Source organism: Artemia sp. Qi Xiang Cuo, chromosome 4 (genome assembly GCF_049724085.1).
Source record: "Artemia sp. Qi Xiang Cuo chromosome 4, ASM4972408v1, whole genome shotgun sequence".
Classification (NCBI taxonomy): domain Eukaryota; kingdom Metazoa; phylum Arthropoda; class Branchiopoda; order Anostraca; family Artemiidae; genus Artemia; species Artemia sp. Qi Xiang Cuo.
Window position 1 is genome coordinate 64,851,410 of NC_142797.1, and position 9,977 is coordinate 64,861,386.

A 9,977-nucleotide genomic window follows, 5' to 3' on the forward strand; every position below is an offset into this window, starting at 1 on the left:
CTGAATTGTAAGTTCTGCAGGTTGCAGAAGATAGCCATTTTGTTCCACGTATTTGAATGTTCTGGAAATTAGGTCTTGGAGTATTACACCCCCCCCCCACAGCCCTCAAAGCAAGGGTAGTAAGTTATGCCCTTGGGGCACATAAGGTTTCTATAGAACGCGTTGTCGTAGGAACTTCAAAAAGGGCTCAATCGATTGGAAATTGAAATGGCTAGTGCGCTTTTTAATATTCTAAAGTGATTGGAAGGCAACTAACACCCCTTCCGCACCCACCATTTTCCCAAAAATATCCAGTCGAAATTTTGAGATAGCCATCTTTTTCCACGCAGCTTAAAGTTCAGGAACTTATATCGTGTATTGGAACACTCCCCCCACAATCTTCAGGGCAAGGGTTATAAGTTATGCCCTGGAGGCATATAAATTTTATTGAAATCTTTGACGTAGAAACTTGAAGAAGGGCTCATTAGATTAGGAATTCAAAGGGCTAGTGCCCTTTTTAATAGTCTCGAAAGTGATTTGAGGGCCACTAACCCCCATCTCTCGCCCACCTTTTCCCAAACACATCCAATCAAAATTTTTAGATACCCATTTTGTTCAACCCAATTGAAAATTTTGGAAATTAGGTATTTAAGGATGACAACACCTCCACCCCCACAGTCCCCAGGTCAAAAGTCGTAAGTTATGCCCTGGGGTATATAAAGTTTTTATAGAAAGTAATGTTGTAGAAACTTCAAAAAGTGCTCATTCTATTGGAAATTGAAAGGGCTAGTACCCTTTTAATAGCCGAGAGTGATTGAAGGGCAACTAACCCCCCTCTCACGCCCACCATTTCCCCAAATGTAGCCAATCAAAGTTTTTTGATATTCATTTTTTTCAACGTAGTCGAAAGTTCTGGAAATTAGGTCTTTTAGGATGATAACCCCCTCAGAGCCCTCAGTGCAACGGTTTTAAGTTATGCCTTGGGGGCATATAAGGTTTATATAGAAGTTTGTTGTAGAAATTTCAAAAGGGCTCATTTGATATGGAAATTGAAATTGCCCTTTTTAATACTCGAGAGTGAGTGAAGAGTAATCAACCCCCCTCTTACGCCCACCATATCCCCAAAAACGTTCAATCAAGGCTTAGAGAAAGCCACTTTGTTCAACGCAGTTGAAAGTTCTGGAAATTATATATTTAGAGATGACAAACCCCCCAGAAACCCCCAGGGCAAAGGATGTAAGTTATGCCCTGGGGGCATATAAGGTTTTTATAGATAGAGTTGTCGTAAAAACTTCAAAAGGGGTTCATTCAATTGGAAATTGAGAGGGCTAGTGCCCTTTTTAATAGTTGAAAGTTGTTTGAGGGTAACTAACCCCCCTCTCATGCCCACCATATCCCCAACCAAATCTAATCAAAATTTCCAGATAACTATTTTGTTCAACGTTGCAGAAAGTTCTGGAAATTAGGTCTTTGAGGATGACACCCTCCAGCCCTCAGGGCAAGGGTTTTAAGTTATGCCCTAGGGGTATATAAGGTTTTTATTGAAAGTGTTGTCGTAGTAACTCAAAGGGGACTCATTTGATCGGAAATTGAAAGGACTAGTGCCTTTTTTAATAGTTACAAATGATGGGAGAGTGACTAATACCCCTCTCACGCCCACAATTTTCCCAGACACATCCAATCAAAATTTTTAGATTGCCATTTTCTTTAATATAGTTGAAAGTTCTGGAAATTAGGTCTTAGAGGATGACAACAACCCTCACAGCCCTTAGGGTAAATGTTGTAATTTATGTCCTGGGGGGTATATAAGATGTTTATAGAAAGCGTTTTCGTAGAAACTCAAAAAGGGATCATTCGATTGGGAATCGAAAGGCATTGTGCCCTTTTTAATAGTCGAAAGATATTGGAAGGCTTGACATTTTTTATAGTGAAGATCAATGTGGGTATAATTTATTATTTTTTCGTTGTTGTTGTTGTTGTTTAGACCAGGGCACTTTGTATCGAAGGAGTTGTTGTAGGAACTTCGAAAAGGGCTCAATCGATTGAAAATAGAAAGGGCTGGTACCCTTTTTAATAGTCGAAAGTGATTGGAGGGCAATTGATCTCCCTCCCACGCCCACCCTCCTATTTGCCTTTATGTATAAAAAGTAAATGTTGCCTTAATATTAAATCAAAATACACTGTGTTAATGCTAATTCCCAATAATTCATCTCAGCAGTATCCTAAGAACGACTGAGGGTATTATGTTCAAACTTTCGGGGCTACTCCCGCTCTTAAAATTTAACCAAATCAAAATAGCGCAAGTGTATCCAAGCTATCAAAGAAAGTAAACAGATTTTTTTGCGAATGGTATCAAGTTTTCCATTTCAGGTCAACTAGAGGGGGTATGAAACTAAATTAAATACTACTGTTTGTGTCCAGGTTTTTAAAAGGGTGTATGTTGTTAAAAATTGCTGAAAATGTTTCTCCAGCATACAAATAGCAGGCCAAACTATAAAGTCTTAAAAAGAAAAGAAAAGATTTAATGTATTATTTTGTTTTTCCCTGAACAGACTATGTCAATATAAAACGAACAGAGATTAATTAAAAAAACTTTTTCACAAAATAAGTTTTTCAAAGAAAAGTAAAGAGCTCCATTAACAAAAAATGATCAAAAATAAAATCAAATAATCGACCAAACGTGAAACTACCTGAAATCAGCATCGATGAATAAATAAAACCCAAAACGATCAGAAATTACAATAAATAACCGAGTCAAACTCAAAACGAGCAGAAATTAACATAAGTTGGGCTCAAAACCCCGATGCCTTCCCAGTTCCCAAGGCCAGAACATAATTTGCACTTTGCTGAAAAAAAAACAAATGAATGTAAATTGTCAGTTTAATAAAAATATACTGATATTTAGTAATCAGGATGTTAATATTATTTGATTTATTAAAGTTATAAAAGTAAAAACATTTATATTGTTTTCAGTAAAATGCGAATTATGTTCGGGCCTTGGGAAGGCATAGGGGTTTTGAGCCCAACTTATGTTAATTTCCGCTTGTTTTGAGTTTGACTCGGTTATTTATTGTAATTTCTGTTCGTTGTGAATTGGAAGAACGAGCTGCACCGGCCGTTGACTTGAACACAGCTCTCTGTACCATGATATAGAGCTTTGAAGAGTCTGTGATATTTCTCAGGGAGGCCAGTCGATTCTAGAATCTTCCAAAGAACTTTTCGATTCACTGAGTAAATCGCAGGAGGGAAGTCGACGAAGGCAAGTAAAGCTTTATGTAGGAACTCCGTAGCTATTTCTATTATCTGTCGAATCATGAAAATCTGTTCGATGGTTGAACGGCCCGAAATAAAAGCGGCTTGATCCGGTCGCCGAATGCTACGAATAACATCCCGACATATATCAAGCAGGACCATTGAGAAAAGTTTTCAGGGAACTGACAGCAGAGTTATTCCACGGTAATATAGTAAGTAAGTAAGTTTATTTGTGAATCTGGAAAAAGATAAGTGAGGGGGTCACTGGCACACATCTTCCTGGCAGTATTGGTCCTCAGATCCTTAGCGATGTTGTCAAGAAGCACAAGAGGGTCGATAAGTCCAAAATGCGACATAATCTTGTGATTTCTGTCCCACCTTGGCAAATATAGTAGGAATTTACAATATTTAAAATAGCCTCTCCTTAGCGGAAGACCAAAAACAATAGGACTTAATCTAACCTAACCTAATTTAATCTAGCCTAACCTAACCTAATTTAATCTTTTTATCATGTTTATGTTAGGTTAGCTTAGCTTATCATGAGCGCTCATGATAAGTTAACCTAACCTAACTTAAACATGGAGAAATGTTTCTAATTATTTATTAATATTTATTTATACCTAACCTATTGTTTTTTTGATTGTTAGATGAATGAACTGAATTCAAGAAAAATTAGAAATAGAGTGAAACTTTTTATCTTCATGGTAAATAGACACAATCATAGCATAGCCATTCCTATCTTCTATGGAAAAATTTAGAATTGAACTTTAAATTTTTTATGTCTTTGAGAAATTAGGAACTGAAATGAAAGATTTTTCTATTTCATTGGTAAATTTCAAAATTGAGGTAACTTTTTTTTCTCTTCTCTAAGAAAATTCAATAGAGAACTTGTACATTTTGCACTTCTTCGAGAAAACTCAGAATTAAAGTGGAGCTCCATATCTTCATGAAGAATATTCACACACAAGCTCCATTTGAACAGTGTCGTGAGGTCCCCAACCCCAAACCCCCAGGCCCCCGGTCCCCCTAAAGCCCCACGAGCCCCCAAAGACCACCCGGACCCCTTCTCCCATTTTTTAAAATAATTTTGAATTTTTTAACATGGTATTTTTTAAGCTTTTATATGTATCTTAAAATGACATGAAATATGCTTACGGTTCTAACAATTGCACTATGAGCTTGTTCATAGACACGACGCGGCTGTCCTACTGTTACACTATGGTAGGTTATCGACACTACCTAGTTTATTGCCTGCATTAAATCAGTATTTTTTACGCAGTGGTAGGATAAACACACAATTCATATCTGTAAAAAAAGTGAAGATGAATTATTCGATGAAAGTATGTGCACATGAAAAAATCATCGTCGTGTTGAATGCTGACAAGGAGAAATACCTGAACTATGAAACGAGTGCAAGTGGTAACACTATTGGAAATGTATGCATGCGTTGTCATGACAGCGAGAAGTTAGATTTCTTTGGAATACCCAAGAATTTCAATCTTGTAGACGGTGGATATGCGAGGGTAATATTACCCGAGAAATTAGTGCTCAAAGAGAATGCGAACTTAAAAATAATTGTCGATGATCGGGGACAACTCCTTGCTACTGTTGCTGGTAACACATTACCTGTTGATACATCCTATCATCATATTTCCGGTATTAGCATTGTAAAGAGAAAAAGAAGAAGACAAGCTTACTCCTGCAATAAAGTCATTAATCATATCTTGTCAATATGCCAAAACTGCTATCTATGTAAAAATAATGTGACAATTGACAGTGAAATCGCAGGCAGAATAAAAAGGACAATAGCAGACAATATCATCAATGAATATAAAGATGAATTGACGGAAAGTGAAGCGCAAGTGTACTAATAATGTATGATAATGTATTTAACGAATTTTTATATTAATATTCTACATGTCGTTATGTCATTAAAAATATCTTATGCATTATTTTGTTAAGTGTTCATTATTTTTAGGGTAAGCTAAGACGTCAAACGTTCAGAATATCTATTAAAAAGGTCAGAGATGTAAGAAAAAGAATTTTTAGAGATAAAGATACTACTAGCAGGCTCAATTTTTCATAGAAGATAGAAAAGTTCAAGATCTCTTCTGAATTTTACCAAAGAACTCGATTCATTTCTAATTTCACCAGATAAAATAAAAAGCTTCCGAGTCAGTTTTAAGTTCACCAATACATGAAAAACCTAAAGTTCACATCTAAATTGTATCATAAAAGATAAGAAAAGTCATACACAGATTGTGATTATTTTCAATGAAGATAAAAAGTTTCACCCTAATTCTAAATTTTCTTAAATTCGATTCCGGGCTTTCAGAAAGATTTAAATTTAAAGTACTGTTCGAAATATTTTCCCGGAAGAAGAAAAGTTCAACTTCGATTCTGAATTTTCTCAATGAAAATGAAATAAGTTATTGATCATTTCTATTTTCCCAAAATAATATAAAAATTTTCACTTCGGTTCAGATTTTTCTCAAACAGATAAGTTATACTATGATTGCGATTATTTTCTATGAAGATAAAAAGTTTAACTTTAATTCTAAATTTTCTTAAATTCAGTTCCGACCTTTCTCAAAGAGATGAAAAAATTTAAAGTTCTGTTCCAAATATTTCCCCGGAAGAAGAAACGTTCAACTTCAATTTTGAATTTTCTCAAGAAAAATGAACTAAGTAAAAGATCAATTCTATTTTCCAAAAATAAAATGAGATTTCCCACTTCAATTCAAATTTTTCTCAGATATTAAATATTTTAAAATATTGTTCCAAATTTTTGTTAGAAGATAGAAAAGTTCAAGTTCTCTTCTAAATTTTAAAAAAGAACAGAATTCAATTCTAATTTCTCCAGAGAAAAAAAAAGCTTCCACATCAGTTTTAAATTCACCAAGACATAAAAAAATTTAAAGTTCACTTCTAAGTTTTTCCATAGAAGATATGAGAAGTTTTACTATGATTTCGATTATTTTTTATGGAGATAAAAAGTTTCACTTTAATTCTAAATTTTCTTAAATTCAATTCCGACCTTTCTCAAAGAGATGAAAAAATTTAAAGTTCTGTTCCAAATATTTTCCCGGAAGAAGAAAAGTTCAACTTCAATTCTGAATTTTCTCAATGAAAATGAAATAAATTATTGATCAATTCTATGTTCCCAAAATAATATAAAAAGTTTCCACTTCATTTCAGATTTTTCTCAAAGAGATGAAAATTTTTTAAATACTGTTCCAAATTTTTTATAGAAGATAGAAAAGTTCAAGTTCTCTTCTGAATTTTACCAAAGAACACAATTCAATTCTAATTTCACCTGAGAAAATAGGAAGCTTCCACTTCAGTTTTAAGTTCACCAAGACATAAAAAATATAAAGTTCAGTTCAAAATTTTTCCTTAGAAGATAGGAAACGTTAAGCTATGATTTTGATTATTTTCTGTGAAAATAAAAAGTTTGACTTTAATGCTACATGTTATTAAATGTAGTGCCAACCTTTCTCAAAGAGAAGACAAAATTTTAATTTATTTCTCCAATAATCCTCCGATAGTTATAAAGTAAAGTTGTGAAGAAACAGGACGAACAATTAGAATTTTAAAATAGGGTCAAAAAGGATATTAAGAAAAGAACATGTTTTGAAGTACCTTTTGAAAAGTATTGCTTGGTTTTGGAGCATTCAAAAAGGCAGTATAGTAAAGTTGTGGGTGAAAAGGATGGGTACTTTAATTTTGTAAAATGGGTTTAGGAAGGACATTAAGAAAAGAAATTGTTCTGAAATGCCTTTTGAAAAGTATTGCTTGGTGTTGTGCTTTCAAAAAGCTGTAAAGTAAAGTTGTGGGTGAAAAGGATTGGTACTTCAATTTGTAAAATGGGTTTAGGACGGTCACTAAGAAAAGAACTTGTTCTGAAATACGTTTTGAAAAGTATTGCTTGGTGTTGTGCATTCAAAAAGCTGTAAAGTAAAGTTGTGGGTGAAAAGGATGGGTACTTCAATTTGTAAAATGGGTATAGGAGGGACATTAAGAAAATAACTTGTTCTGAAATGTCTTTTGAAATGTATTCCTTGGTTTTAGGCATTCAAAAAGCTATAAAGTAAAGTTTTGGATGAAAAGGTTGGGAACTTCAACTTTTAAAATGGGTTTAGGAAGGACATTATGAAAAGAACTTGTTCTGAAATGCCCTTTGAAAAGTATTGCTTGGTGTTGGAGCATTCAAAAAGCTGTAAAGTAAAGTTGTGGGTGTAAAGGATGGGTACTTCAACTTATAAAATGGGTTTAGGATGGACATTATGAAAAGAACTGGTTCTGAAATACCCTTTGAAAAGTATTGCTTGGTGTTGGAGCATTCAAAAAAGCAGTATAGTAAAGTTGTGGGTGAAAAGGATGGGTACTTTAACTTGTAAAATGGGTTTAGGAAGGACATTAAGAAAAGAACTTGTTCTGAAATGCCTTTTGAAAAATATAACTTGGTGTTGGAGCATTCAAAAAGCTGTAAAGTTAAGTTGTGGGTGTAAAAGATGGGTACTTCAATTTGTAAAATGGGTTTAGGAGGGACATTAAGAAAAGAACTTGTTCTGAAATGCCTTTTGAAAAGAATTACTTGGTGTTGGCGCATTTAAATAGTTGTAAAGTAAAGTTGTGTGTAAAAAGGATGGGTACTTCAATTTGTAAAATGGGTTTAGGAGGGACATTAAGCAAAGAACTGGTTCTGAAATGCCTTTGAAAAGTATTGCTTGGTGTTGGAGCATTCAAAAAAGCAGTATAGTAAAGTTGTGGGTGAAAATGATGGCTACTTCAAATGCCCTTTGAAAAGTATTTCTGGGTGTTTGATCATTCAAAAATCTGTAAAGTAAAGTTTCGGGTGTAAAGGATGGGTACTTCAATTTGTAAAATGGGTTTAGGATGGACATTATGAAAAGAACTGGTTCTGAAATGCCCTTTGAAAAGTATTGCTTGGTGTTGGAGCATTCAGAAAAGCAGTATAGTGAAGTTGTGGGTGAAAAGGATGGCTACTTCAAATGCCCTTTGAAAAGTATTGCTTGGTGTTGTAGCATTCAAAAAGCTGTAAAGTAAAGTTGTGGGTGTAAAGGATGGGTACTTCAACTTGTAAAATGGGTTTAGGATGGACATTATGAAAAGAACTGGTTCTGGAATGTCCTTTGAAAAGTATTGCTTGGTGTTGGAGCAGCATTCAAAAAAGATATAGAGTAAAGTTGCGGGTGAAAAGGATGGCTACTTCAAATGCCCTTTGAAAAGTATTTCTTAGTGTTGTGCATTCAACAAGCTGTAAAGTAAAGCGGTGGGTGAAATGGATGGATACTTCAATTTGTAAAATGGGTTTAGGAGGGACATTAAGAAAAGAACTTGTTCTGAAATACCTTTTGAAACGTATTGCTTGGTGTTGGAGCATTAAAAAAGGCAGTATAGTAAAGTTGTGGGTGAAAAGGATGGGTACTTCAATTTTTAAAATGGGTGTAGGAGGGACATTAAGAAAATAACTTGTTCTGAAATGTCTTTTGAAAAGTACTGCTTGGTGTTGGGCATTCAAAAAGCTGTAAAGTAAAGTTGTGTGTGAAAAGGATGGGTACTTCAACTTGTAAAATGGGTTTAGGATAGAAATTAATAAAATATATTGGTGTAAATTCTTTTTGAAAAGTACTGCTTGATGTTGGAGCATTCAAAAATCTGTAAATTAAAGTTTTGGGTGTAATGGGTTGTTACTTCAACTTGTAATATTGGTGTAGAAGTGACATTAAGATAATAAATTGGTCTGAAATACCCTTTGAAAAGTATTGCTTGATGTTGGAGCATTCAAAAAAGCAGTATAGTAAAGTTGTTGGTGAAAAGGATGGGTACTTCAACTTGTAAAATGGGTTTAGGACGGTCACTAAGAAAAGAACTGGTTCTGAAATGCCTTTGAAAAGTATTGCTTGGTGTTGGAGCATTCTAAAAAGCAGTATAGTAAAGTTGTGGGTGAAAAGGATGGGTACTTCAATTTGTAAAATGGGTTTAGGGCTGTCACTAGAAAAGAACTTGTTCTGAAATGCCTTTGAAAAGTATTGCTTGGTGTTGGAACATTCAAAAAGCTGCAAAGTAAAGTTGTGGGTGTAAAGGATGGGTACTTCAATTTGAAAAATGGGCTTAGGATGGATATTAAGAAAAGAACTTGTTCTGAAATGCTCTTGAAAAGTATTGCTTGGTGTTGGCGCATTCAAAAAGCTGTAAAGTAAAGTTGTGCGTGAATAGGATGGGTACTTCAATTTGTAAAATGGGTTAAGGATGGATATTATGAAAAGAACTTGTTCTGAAATGCCTTTTGAAAAGTATTGCCGGGTGTTGGGGCATTCAAAAAGCTGTAAAGTAAAGTTGTGGGTGACAAGGATGGGAACTTCAACTTGTAAAATGGGTTTAGGAAGGACATTATTAAAATAACTTGTTCTGAAAAGATATAATAAAGCCTTAAAAAAGTATTAAAAATTGGTGGCTCCGGGGGCCCTTTGGGGTGCCTGGGGACTTTTGCGGACGGGGGGCTTCGTTGGGGGTGGGGTGGGGGGAGCGGAACCCTGGGGGGTTGGGGTAGAGGACCTCACGACACTGTTCAAATAAAACTTGTGTATTATAGCAACCAAAGACTTTCAGCCTCAAATTCTTTTCTAAAAACTCTTCTAAAATCATCTTTTCAAATATCTTTAAATGTTTCGCCGAAGTAATTCCCCAAAATGAATAAAACGGTTTCATCCAAATAATCC